The sequence below is a fragment of the Salmo salar genome, chromosome 16, assembly GCF_965601325.2.
Source record: "Salmo salar chromosome 16, fSalSal1, whole genome shotgun sequence".
Classification (NCBI taxonomy): domain Eukaryota; kingdom Metazoa; phylum Chordata; class Actinopteri; order Salmoniformes; family Salmonidae; genus Salmo; species Salmo salar.
Genome location: NC_138306.1, coordinates 40,786,446 through 40,800,344, shown reverse-complemented (window position 1 = coordinate 40,800,344; position 13,899 = coordinate 40,786,446). Strand labels below are relative to the sequence as shown.

The window sequence follows — 13,899 nt, the reverse complement described above, 5'->3', positions numbered from 1 at the left end:
GTGTAAATACAGGCGAATATGTTGTTAAAAGTCACCTTGTCCCAGAGAGATTTACACAGTTATGACTCATACTGTGGCACTCTTACCTAGTTCAAAACAACTGTGAACTCAAAAAATTCTGACTTCAGTGTGTTAAAAACAACAGAGAATTTTTTTTGCTGCTACCGGGAAAAATAGATTTGAACGGTTATGCAACTTGTGAACTCGGGTCTCTTTCTAGAGCTCCGACTTGAAGATCACTGAGATCATGATTTGACCTCGTATTTTTCAGAGTTCCCAGTTGTTTAGAACGCGGCATCTATTAAAGTCAAGGATGGCATAATGGGTGCATAATGGGTGTACTGGGGGCCATTGCGAGTGTACCAATGGGCACAAAGCAGGAAGTAAAAGCAGGAAGTGTACCCTTCAATATGTGCTGTGATTTGTTGATTCAACTCAACTAACATTACAAAAAATACATTCCATTGCATGAGCCACATACGTTAACATCATTTGAATGAACATTCTATGTTACCATAAAAAGTATTGCGTCACAGTACCAGGCAGCCATTGTGAAATTGCCCATGAGTTTACCAGTCAAATGCGAGGGTTAAAGGTTCCAAGACGGTTTTCATCATTCTATTTCTATGGCTCAGAGTTAGACTTGATCAGGTCCTAGTAATGCTATGTTTCTACAATATCTTCTCAGAAGTGTGTATTTATGGCTATGTTTGAGTGCATATCATCTGTCTAAAGAAGCTTCTTCTCCCCTGGTGTTTGTGTATTCTAGGCCCACTATGATCAAAGTTTTAGTCTCATCTGGCGCCCAACAGACCTTTTCCTGGTGCTGCTGATACTGGGGACCATGTCCTTCACTTTCTTCAGGGGCTTGGTGAGCCAGCAGGGCCTGAACACACTTAGAAATAAACACTCAAAAATAAAACATCAAAAATAAAGTGTTATATGAGGATTGGTCCAGCGCACCAATTTTAGTACAGCCTAAAGAGTTGATGCATATATAAGTGATTCCCTCATGTGCCACCTGTCTTTGTAGTAGATAATGATTTGTTTATGATGCATAGATTATGTGCAACATCTTCTGTGCTGATTCAATCATGTCATATGGCTGGTCTCATATGATACTCCCCTCGCAAAAAGCCACTTGAAGATGATTTGTCTGATTTGTGGAAAAATGTACCTACTTATTATATGTTTAAATGTGATTTTCATTCAATACTTGTTCTCTATCACATTCTCCTGTGATCAGACATGGTTTGTATTACAATAACTGATCCTACAGATGAGTAGTTTATAAAGTACTGCCTAGAGGATCATGTTGTAACCTTCCTCGTGTGTGTGTGTGTGTGTGTGTGTGTGTGTGTGTGTGTGTGTGTGTGTGTGTGTGTGTGTGTGTGTGTGTGTGTGTGTGTGTGTGTGTGTGTGTGTGTGTGTGTGTGTGTGTGTGTGTGTGTGTGTGTGTGTGTGTGTGTGTTTTAAATAACAATGTAATAGCCACTCCATCCAGAGATCACTTGGAGTTGCCTTGAAGCCTGCACTCTCTCTCCTCTCTGTGTATCTCATCATTACGCCACAATGAGAGGGCTGAGAGGCCAGGTTGGTTCATCGTCTCTCATTTGTTAGGCAAGAGAATGTGGTTGTGACTGGGCCGGTCTCAACGGCCACCTGGGTTTACTTCAAACGCTGGGTGTTTTTGTTTTATTAGGGTTCTTAACGGAGTCAATAGGTTATCTAAAGACCTTGTTGTGGCTCCAGTCCAGGAACAATGGCCAAGCATCGATCAGGCAGGGAACTGCATGCTGAGAACTTGATAAGCTAATCCTCCTTCCCCTGAACCCACCATCAGCAACACACCGGGTGGGAGGTGTGTGTATGCATGCATGTGTGTATGCTCTAGCTAGCTAGCATGTGTGTGTCAAAGCATGTGTGTGTGTGTGTGTGTGTGTGTGTGTGTGTGTGTGTGTGTGTGTGTGTGTGTGTGTGTGTGGAGGGGCGGTGTGCATAGTGTTACCCTGCCTTTGCATTGAGCAACCTTTTTAATCATTGATGGTGATCAACCACGGCAGACAGATGACCGTGCGCAGCACACAGACACTGCTCCAAGGACTGAAGGGCAACGTGTGATTGGCTCTCAGCGTCAGTGCTCAATTCATTAGGATTCATCAGGACCACAGCCCTAGAACAAAAGCCACTGTTCAAAGGTATAATTTGATACCATTACTTCAGCAGCTACCTGACTTTCAAGCTCCAAATATTTTCTGTTGAAGTGCAAGTGAGAGTCAATGTAATGACCTCTATTTGAACACTACAATTTGGTCCTCAGTGTGCATTGTGAAAGCACTTTGTGTGTGTGTGTGTGTGTGTGTGTGTGTGTGTGTGTGTGTGTGTGTGTGTGTGTGTGTGTGTGTGTGTGTGTGTGTGTGTGTGTGTGTGTGTGGGTCTATGCAGCCGGCAGCAGTGTTATCTGTATTCTGTGTGAGTGCTTGAACTGCTGTAACGCTGTTAGTGCCCTAGCAAGGATGAAGATGTACTGCATTAATTGTCCATTGGTGTGTCTATATTAATTCTCCATTGGAGTGTCAGAGCTGCACGTTGGAGCGGGCCGGCTGGAATCACACAGAGGTCTCTGAGACACTTGTTCTGTGATGTAATCCTGTGATGTAATCCCTGTTGTAGATTCTGCACTTCCTGTTCTACATTCTGCCAATGCTGGGGGCCTTTGTCTATGGACTCATAGTGCCTGGCTGCACCTGGATGCCTGATTGGACTGTGTTCGAGGCATTGCCCAGGTAAGATATGGGGGACATATGTGTTATTATGGGTTAATAACATAAACTACAGTTCCCAGAATGTAATGTGCTCTACCTACATTACTTCTTCTACATCCAGGACCTCTATACTACGCGGTGTCAGAGGAAGGCCCAAAAAATTGTCAAACACTCCAGCCACCCAAGTCATAGTATGTTCTCTCTGCTACCGCACGGCAAGCAGTACCGGACCTGAATCACTTCAGAGTGACTAGAGCCCCTGAAAGTTCAAACTGTGTACTGTGTACTGTGTAGTCGTATGTAAGGGATACAGATGGTACACACCGTTAAATGAAATGCTTACTTGCAGGTTCCTTCTTGACAATGCAACAACAATAAGAAATAATAAAAGATAAGAATATGAACATAAAGTAAATGGCTCAGTAGATTAGAATAATGAAAGTATAGCTTCCAGTGCTACCACTGTCGCAAGTTCTCATATAAATATTTTATTATATCCAGCTTTAATAAGGCCTCTTCATGGCGTTCGTGTTCATAATAATAATCAGTCAGCCCCATCCTACAGAGACCTATTTCCTGTCATCAGGAGGTTGAATTTCCTCTCCATGCTGGACTAATAGAGGCAGTCATCAAACAAGAAGCAGTGATCAAAGGCCAGTACTGTATAGACTCGTCTGCAGCCCCTACTATCCCTCTCAACCCGGGGGAAGGCCTGCCTTGGGGATTCAGCATTTCTAATCAAAAGACTCCTGTGAACAGAGCAGGGCACCAGAGTCTTCTCTCTGAGGTCGTGCTGTACTATACATCGCTAGCTGCAGATACTAATGGCTGTTGGTCTGGCTCAAAGTAGAGTAAAGTATGAGATTTAAAGCTATTAAATCAAACCTTTTGTGTGAGAACACTTGAAAATCAACCCTTGAAAATTAGCAGTCAGCTGTAAATAAATGTATTGGCTAGTTATGAACAAGAATTACACTAGTATGTGGACACCCCTTCAAATTAGTGGATTCGGCTATTTCAGCCACACCCGTTGCTGACAGGTGTGTAAAATCAAGCACACAGCCATGCAATTTCCATAGACAAACATTGGCAGTAGAATGGCACGTACTGAAGAGCTCAGTGACTTTCAACATGGCACCATCATAGGATGCCACCTTTACAACAAGACAGTTCCTCACATTTCTGCCCTGGTCAGCTGTAAGTGCTGTTGTTGTGAAGTGGAAAGGAGCAACAACGGCTCAGCCGCAAAGTGGTAGGACACACAAGCTAAAAAAAACCGATAAATAATAATTGTCTATCCTCGGTTGTAGCACTCACTACCGAGTTCCAAACTGTCTCTGGAAGCAACGTCAGCACAATAACTGTTCATCGGGAGCTTCATGAAATGGGTTTCCATGGCCGAGCAGCCTAAGATCACCATGTGCAATGCCAAGCGTCGGCTGGAGTGGTGTAAAGCTCGCCACCATTGGAGCAGTGGGAACGCGTTCTCTGGATTGATGAATCACGCTTCACCATCTGGCAGTCTGACGGCCAAATCTGGGTTTGGCGGATGGCAGCTGAACGCTGCCTACCCCAATGCATAGTGCCAACTGTAAAGTTTGGTGGAGGAGGAATTATTGGTCTGGGTCTGTTTTTCAAGGTTCAGGCTCCTTTGTTCCAGTGAAGGGAAATCTTAACACAACAGCATACAATGACATGCTAGACAATTCTGTTGCTTCCAACGTTGTGGCAACAGTTTGGGGAAGGCCCTTTCCTATTTCAGCATGACATTGCCCCGTGCACAAAGCGAGGTCCATACAGAAATGGTTTGTTGAGATCATTGTGGTAGAACTTGACTGGCCTGCACAGAGCTCTGACCTCAATCTCATCGAACACCTTTGAGATGAATTGGAATGCGAACTGCGAGCCATTCCTAATCGCCCAACATCAGTGCCTGATCTCACCAATGCTCTTGTGGCTAAAATGGAAGCAAGTCCCCGCAGCAATGTTCCAACATCTAGTGGAAAGCCTTCCCAGAAGAGTGGAGGCTGTTATAGCATCAAAGGGGGGTTTTGAAATGAGATGTTTGATGAGCAGGTGTCCACATATTTTTGGCCATGTAGTGTATGTTAGTTACAGCTAGGGATTCAACACCAATATGTGTTCTATTGGGAAGTGAGTAGTAGTATTTGTCTGACAATGGATCTTCCTAAAAATGAGTGACATGACTGAATAACCCAACACCTTTGTTTGGAATAACCACAAACTTTCCTCTCTCCTCCACAGTGCCAGTGGGCCCACATCAGGGCATCCCTCCACCCACGTACTGTGGTCCCATTCCAGATCCCAGGCAAGGCCTTCCTGGCTGTCCTGGCAGCCTACCTGCTGTACGGTGTATGTTTCATGATTAACGACTCATGGTGTAATTGTAACAACATACATGAACTCAAGTCCTTTTGTTCACTTAACATAGAATTCCTCACAATCAAATTCCGACCGTATTATCTCCCAAGAGAACTCTCCTCGGTTATCGTCACAGCCGTGTACAGTGAGGGAAAAAAGTATTTGATCCCCTGCTGATTTTGTACATTTGCCCACTGACAAAGAAATGATCAGTCTATAATTTTAATGGTAGGTTTATTTGAACAGTGAGAGACAGAATAACAACAAAGAAATCCAGAAAAACGCGTGTCAAAAATGTTATAAATTGATTTGCATTTTAATGAGGGAAATAAGTATTTGACCCCCTCTCAATCAGAAAGATTTCTGGCTCCCAGGTGTCTTTTATACAGGTAACGAGCTGAGATTAGGAGCACACTCTTAAAGGGAGTGCTCCTAATCTCAGTTTGTTACCTGTATAAAAGACATCTGTCCACAGAAGCAATCAATCAAGACCATCGCTACAAGACCATCGCCAAGCAGTTTGGTGAGAAGGTGAGTTGGTGTTATAACAGTTGGTGCGATTATTCGCAAATGGAAGAAACACAAAAGAACTGTCAATCTCCCTCGGCCTGGGGCTCCATGCAAGATCTCACCTCGTGGAGTTGCAATGATCATGAGAACGGTGAGGAATCAGCCCAGAACTACACGGGAGGATCTTGTCAATGATCTCAAGGCAGCTGGGACCATAGTCACCAAGAAAACAATTGGTAACACACTACTTCGTGAAGGACTGAAATCCTGCAGTGCTCGCAAGGTCCCCCTGCTCAAGAAAGCACATATACATGCCCGTCTGAAGTTTGCCAATGAACATCTGAATGATTCAGAGGACAACTGGGTGAAAGTGTTGTGGTCAGATGAGACCAAAATGGAGCTCTTTGGCATCAACTCAACTCGCCGTGTTTGGAGGAGGAGGAATGCTGCCTATGACCCCAAGAACACCATCCCCACCGTCAAACATGGAGGTGGAAACATTATGCTTTGGGGGTGTTTTTCTGCTAAGGGGACAGGACAACTTCACCGCATCAAAGGGACGATGGACGGGGCCATGTACCGTCAAATCTTGGGTGAGAACCTCCTTCCCTCAGCCAGGGCATTGAAAATGGGTCGTGGATGGGTATTCCAGCATGACAATGACCCAAAACACACGGCCAAGGCAACAAAGGAGTGGCTCAAGAAGAAGCACATTAAGGTCCTGGAGTGGCCTAGCCAGTCTCCAGACCTTAATCCCATAGAAAATCTGTGGAGGGAGCTGAAGGTTCGAGTTGCCAAACGTCAGCCTCGAAACCTTAATGACTAGTAGGGGCTGCAGGGGTCAAATACTTATTTCCCTCATTAAAATGCAAATCAATTTATAACATTTTTGACATGCGTTTTTTTTATTTATTTTTTTATTCTGTCTCTCACTGTTCAAATAAACCTACCATTAAAATTATAGACTGATCATTTCTTTGTCAGTGGGCAAATGTACAAAATCAGCAGGGGATCAAATACTTTTTTCCCTCACTGTATATTCCCCCCGCAACCAGATACCAAGATGGCCATCAAGGAACTTCACTGGACTTTATGCAAACTGGAAACCATATATCTTGAGGCTGCATTTACTGTAGCTGGGGACTTTAACAAAGCTAATTTGACAACAAGGCTATCAGCATATCGATTGCAGTACACGAGCGAGTAAGACGCTCGACAATTGCTTCTCTAACTTCCACGATGCATGCAAGGCCCTCCCCCGCCATCCTTTTGGCAAATCCGACCATGACTCCATCGTGTTGCTCCCCAACCTATAGGCAGAAACTAAAACAGGAAGCGCCCGTGCTTAGGTCTATCCAACACTGGTCTGACCAAACGTGGACTGGGATATGTTCCAGGTAGCCTCAGACAATAACATTGACGTATACGCTGCCTCAGTGAGTGAGTTTATAAGGAAGTGTATAGGAAATGTTGTACCCACTGTGACTATTAAAACCTTCTCTAACCAGAAACCGTGGATTGATGGCAGCATTCTCGCAAAACTGAAAGCGCGTACCGCTGCATTTAATCATGGCAAGGTGACTGGAAACATGGCCGAATACAAACAGTGTCGTTATTCCCTCTGAAAGGCAATCAAACAAGCAAAGCGTCAGTATAGAGACAAAGGGGAGTCGTAATTCAACGGCTCAAACACGAGACGTATGTGGCAGGGTCTACAGACAATCACGGATTACAAAAAGAAAACCAGCCCCGTCGCGGATGTTGATGTCTTGCTTCCAGATAAATTAAACTTCTTTGCACGCTTTGAGGACAATACAGTGCCACCGACGCCGGCTCTCCTTCTCCATGGCCGACGTGAGTAAAACATTTAAACGTGTTAACCCTCGAAAGGAGGCATCCCAATGGTGTTGACTGCTGAGCTTAGTCAATGAACAGCATTCTTACATAGGTATTCCTCTTGTCCAGATGGGATAGGGCAGTGTGCAGTGTGATGGCGATTGCATCGTATCATCGCCTGGTACGACAACTGCACCACCCACAACCGCAGGGCTCTCCAGTGGGTGGTGCGGTCTGCACAGAGCATGCGCAGACCAGCTGGCTGGTGTGTTTACGGACGTATTCAATCAATCCCTAACCCAGTCTGCTGTACCCACTTGCTTCAAGATAGCCACCATTGTTCCTGTCCCCAAGAAAGTTAAGGTAACTGAACTAAATGACTATCGCCCCGTAGCACTCACTTCTGTCATCATGAGGTGCTTTGAGAGACTAGTCAAGGATCATATCACCTCCACCCTACCTGTCACCCTAGACCCACTCCAATTTGCTTACCACCCCAATAGGTCCACAGACGATGCAATCGCCATCATACTGCACACTGCCCTATCCTATCAGGACAAGAGGAATACCTATGTAATAATGCTGTTCATTGACTTTAGCTCAGCATTCAACACCATAGTACCCTCCAAACTCATCATTAAGCTTGAGACCCTGGGTCTCGACCCCGCCCTGTGCAACTGGGTCCTGGACTTCCTGACGGGCCGCCCCCAGGTGATGAAGGTAGGAAACAACATCTCCACTCCGCTGATCCTCAACACTGGGGCCCCTCAAGGGTACGTTCTCAGCCCCCTCCTGTACTCCCTGTTCACCCACGACTGCGTGGCTATGCACGCCTCCAACTCAATCATCAAGTTTGCAGACGACACTACAGTGGAAGGCTTGATTACCAACAACAACGAGACAGGCTACAGGGAGGAGGTGAGGGCCCTCGGAGTATGGTGTCAGGAAAATAACCTCTCACTCAATGTCAGCAAAACAAAGGATTGTGGACTTCAGGAAACAGCAGAGGGGAAATGTGGAAAGCTTCAAGTTCCTGACGATCTGAAATGGTCCACCCACACAGACAGTGTTGTGAAGAAGGCACAATTGCACCTCTTCAACCTCAGGAGGCTTAAGAAATTTGGCTTGGCCCCTAAAATTCAGAAACTTTTACAGATGCATAAATGAGAGGATCCTGTCAGGCGGTATCACCGCCTGACAGGATCAGGGCTCTCCAGAGGGTGGTGCAGTCTGCCCAACACATCACCGGGGGCAAACTACCTGCCCTCCAGGACACATACAGCACCCGATGTCACAGGAAGGCCCAAAAGATCATCAAGGATATCATCCACTCGAGCCACAGCCTGTTCAACCCACTATCATCCAGAAGGCGAGGTCAGTACAGGTACATCAAAGCAGGGACCGAGAGACTGAAAAACAGCTTCTATCTCAAGGCCATCAGACTGTTAAATAGTCATCACTTGTCGACTACCACCCGGTTACGCAAACCTGCACCTTAGCGGCTGCTGCCCTAGACTTGGAATCACTGGTGACTTTAATAATGGAACACTTGTCACTTTAATAACGTTTAAATAATTTTTACATTCGGCTTTACTCATCTCATATGTATGTACTATATTCTATTCTACTGTATTTTAATCAATGCCACTCCGACATTGCTCGATCTAATATTTATATATTTCTTAATTACATTCTTTTACTTTTAGATTTGTGTGTATTGTTGTGAATTGTTAGATACTACTGCACTGTTGGAGCTAGGAACTCAAGCATTTCGCTACACTGCTAACATCTGCTAAAAATTTGATTCATTTAAAACAGTTATTCTGGTGTCAAGATGTACTACAAAGTGTAAATAGGATAATGTTGCTCATAAAATCAGTCTTTGAAACATCCGTGCATCACAACGGGTAAATAAATGGAGGTTGATTTGACAATGTACATTTGCCCACTAACATGGGATTGATTGCTCTCTATCCAATAGCATAGACGGTGAGACAAAACTGCCCAACAGCCCGACTTTGTTTACATAAGACAACACGTCCCATATTTTTTACTTGAGAAATACTGCACCAAATAACTTAGTTATATGTAAAATTGTGCAACTTTAACATCCTCTACAAAAATGTCTAAATAAATTACAGATTTCTTGAGTTATCTGAGATTCTGGGGACATCATTCACCAAACGCAGAATCGATTAGGCAGCATATGTCCAAGACTGAAATCTCGTTTTTCTAATGAGCAGAATCGCCCAATCGGCATATTCAGTGGCTCTTTAAGTGAGACTGCTTATCACAGCGCTACCTATAGGCCAATCATTGCAATTCTTTTTGACTAATTTAAGGGATTTTTTTTATAAGAATAATACGTTTCACAGCTTCGATGTGAACCCCTAAATATGGGTGAAGTAGGCAAAAATGTCATTTTTCGGGACATCAGACCTGCTTAATTCTCACTTGAAACATAGTTTTTGTGTTTAATAGGCTAAATGACACATTCTGTTCACATCTGAATCCAGTGATCTGTTCTGCAATTTGGAGTTTATGACATTTCAGATTTAGATATAATTTTTCACTAAGTAGTTTTGAGGTAGTGAACCATTTTTTCTAAGTAACTTTAGTTAAGTAAACTATATTTTTCTTAAGGGTGGCTTTAGTATAGCTTAACTTATTCTTGTGAGAAGTAATTGTGATGACCCTCCCACTCTGTCTGCCATGTTCTTTCTCTTTGCTCTTGTTTTCCTTATTAGGATGTCGGTGGGCGGAGCTGGGAGGGTCGTCAGCAACATGGGACACACCTGGGCCCGGGTGTGTCCTGGGATAAATACACCTCTTCCCCATTCATTGAGGAGACTCTCCATGCAGACACACTGTTAGATTTTGGTTGTTGACTACACACACACCATTGTTAATTGTATTTATGTTACTTCAGTTAATAAATATATTTTTGTTATTCCTAATCTCCACGTTGTCTCCCTTTTTGTTACGGACTTCGAGCCGGTTCGTGACATAATTGGTAGCACAGAGTAGCTTCCCCAACACTGACGAAGAGGAGTAAGTGTATCATACAGGACATCATGTTCTCTAAGGCCGGAGACCCCTCCATTGCACTATACTGCAGAGGCAGTGGGTGAGACAGAAACAGGCTCCACTTTCCCCGCAGCCGTTAGTTCATACAAGCACAGAGCTGTTGGCAAACAAACCATTTTCTCCCCTTTTCATTAGAAACAAATGTGGCAGCCTGGTACAGTACAAAGAAATACCACCTAAATAACTCACTCAAGTGTGTCATCCTTAGACTCACACACACGCACACACGCCATAAACATACACACAGGCTAATCTAATTCCTTCTCCCTCAGCAGCTTTACATGCTGATGTATGGTAATGAAGAAGGAAACACCCTGCTTGCACATGCAGTCTGTGTGACAGACCTTCTATATGAAATCCGGCCCCTTTCACAACAGCTCCATCCATATGATGGAAGTGGAGGAGCCACTGGGAATATGTGCAGATGTCTGCTCAGCTGTGCAGCATGAGACCCCAGGAGAGTTGTGGTCTGCCTTTAGCTTGATTGCTGAACACTGCAGCTACATACGACACAAGCAGCCCAATTCTGATCTTTTTTCCACTAACTGGTCTTTTGATCAATCACATCAGATCTTCTTACATTACATATTTTTCAGACCTGATCTGATTGGTCAAAAGACCAATTAGTGGAAAAAGATCAGAATTTGGCTGCCTGTATCAACACAGCCTATAGCAATTCACACTTTGCTGGCAGACTGAGGCGGTATCAATATTAGTGGGTGTGAAGAGGACAGAGGGCATGATGGTCAGATGATGTAAGCTGCAGGGGTGTAATGCTGCTGGAGCGCGGAGGAGCAGCACTCCCTCAATTATTTTCAATTTGAGAATACATGTATTCCATGAAAAACAATAGAATGAAAATCCAAATAACAGTCTGGAGGTAGTTAAATGGTGGTTTCTTCCCTGTCTATTCTCTGGCAGTGGTGAGAATGATGAAGAACTAATGGCTATGTGTGTGTACTGTTGAAGCACGTCAAAGGCTTGATCACTTTGGTCAATCAGAATGCTGAAAAAAAATCTAAATTCACTGTCTGCCTGGATGTTCATAAAACTTCATGGACCCCTTTAGCGCAGTGGAACCCAGAAGGATATGTGACCACTTGGTTACAGTGACTCAGTTCTGCCGAGGAAACCCAAACCAGAGAGTGGCATCCGCAAAGCCCAAGGAGCCTGACCCTCTCTGGAAGTTGCTGTAGCCATGCTTGAGATGTTAATCCTACATTGGCTATTGGTTGAGACACAGGGCCCTCTAGCTTGGTATTTCAGGGTGGGCCATTGAAAATGTGAATTGGGTCAAGTTAAAGGTAATAATGCATTTAGGTTATAGTTTATTGATATGTGTGAATACACCACATCAAAAGCTTGATTTTTTAGCTGTTTTAATTTAATTTCCTGCAATTCTATGTAGTAATGATTTATTTTCACTACTTTTATTCTGTAATATGCTATATTGTAACCACATGTTCAAGCTAATCAAATCAAAATGTATTTATGATACAGTGTGTAAGCTTAGGTACACAATGAAATGCCTACTCACAATAAGGCTCTCGCAAACAGTGTAATGATTTTTTATACTTAACCTTTATTTAACTAGGCAAGTCATATGAATTTGTATTTACATTAGGCTATGGCCTACAAATAGCTACTGCAAATTACTGTTTGTTCCTGAACTGGCCGAATGGCAGAGCTATCCTTCAGCACCACATGTTGGTTCAACTTCTTTAACATCATTAAGCGATCCTGGCACAAAATGACATCTCATCAAGATCTGTTGCCTACACCTAATAGTCATACTCATTACTTATTACAAATACTATATTATCACCTCTCAGAATGTTGCTTGTTTGGTAAAGTTAGATCAAAGCTGAATCAGTGTTTCACAAGATCACATGTTTAATTTGCATTTTAAATAAAACTGGTTTTGTCACACGCGCCGAATACAACTGGTGTAGACTTTACCGTGAAATGCTTGCTTACAAGCCCTTCCCAACGATAGAGTTTAAAAAAAATAATACAAATAAAATAGTAACACGAGAGGAATACAAAATAAAATACAAACGAATGGAGTATAATATCATAGCATAGTAGGCCTATAACGTTACTGTTACACAAAAAACATCTCATTTCTCATGATATTTTAGGATGGTTAGCTGAAGCTGAATAGTTAAAAAAAAAAAAAAGTGGAATGCACCAAAACTCAGCAGAGCGTGCCAATGGTAGGATATGCTTTGATCGAAACAAAATACAAGAAAGGCTAATACTGTCATAAGCGCCGTAAGGATTGGACCAAGGCGCAGCGGGTAAAGTGCTCATCTTCTTAATTTATTTAAAGAAACCACTTAAACAAAATAAACAAACGACACCAGTTCCATAAGGCTCCCGGGCTATACAGAAAATAACCACCCACAAAACACAAGTGAAACAAACACAACTAAATATGGCCTCCAATTAGAGACAACGACAACCAGCTGACTCTAATTGGAGGTCATTGCCAAAAACCTACATAGAAATAGAAAACTAGATATAAACATAGAAATAGATAACATAGAACCTAAACCCAAAAACACCGAAACACACAAAACAAACACCCCCTGCCACGCCCTGACCAAACTACAATGACAAATAACCCCTTTTACTGGTCAGGACGTGACAAATAGTTTGTTAACACCATCTGCTCTAGTACAACTTAACTCAGGAAACAGTAATTCAAGAAAATCTAAATTACCATGAAACTGATTGATATCAATCAAATGATTGGCATGGAGATGCAGTTTGGACGTTTCACTGGTAAAACTTGAATAATTATCATTCACTATAGACAGTGATGATGGCCTACTTTGAAATGAGGTAGCCTATGCCCAATATGGTGTTTGACGCTATTAAAAATATTTGATTTAGACAATATGTGTGGGTATAGGCAGACATTGCAGGAGTATGCATTTTATGCATATTATATAATGGTGGGCTGGCTATTCAATTGGCTACATCTGTCAGTACAAACTTTGAGTGATGACATCATTTACATTTTCTGCGTTCAGACACCATAAAAAATAGCACTACACCACTGACTGGTAAACTGGATTCTTTATGGCCTCCTACTGAGACCTGACATAAAATGTTGCACAATCAATTCCTACTATACATTTTAGTCATTTAGCAGATGCTCTTACCCAGAGCGACTTACTTGAATACATACATTTCATACCATGCATTTTTTTTTGTACTGGCCCCCCGTGGGAATTGAACCCACAACCCTGGTGTTGCCCACACCATGCTCTACCAACTGAGCCACAGGGAAGACTATAATGTATATTGGCGT

The 13,899-nt window shown here is 43.1% G+C and overlaps 1 long non-coding RNA gene across 1 annotated transcript in view; it reads left to right on the top strand.

The window, feature by feature from the left end:
* LOC145861103 (uncharacterized) overlaps positions 1-10,450 on the top strand; it is a 30,510-nt gene extending 20,060 nt beyond the window's left edge. Inside the window, exons 3-5 of the long non-coding RNA XR_014380902.1 lie at positions 2,674-2,786; positions 5,031-5,138; positions 10,241-10,450. This is a non-coding gene — a long non-coding RNA (uncharacterized LOC145861103). The remainder of the gene's footprint in view (positions 1-2,673; positions 2,787-5,030; positions 5,139-10,240) is intronic.
* Positions 10,451-13,899: the final 3,449 nt, after the last annotated feature.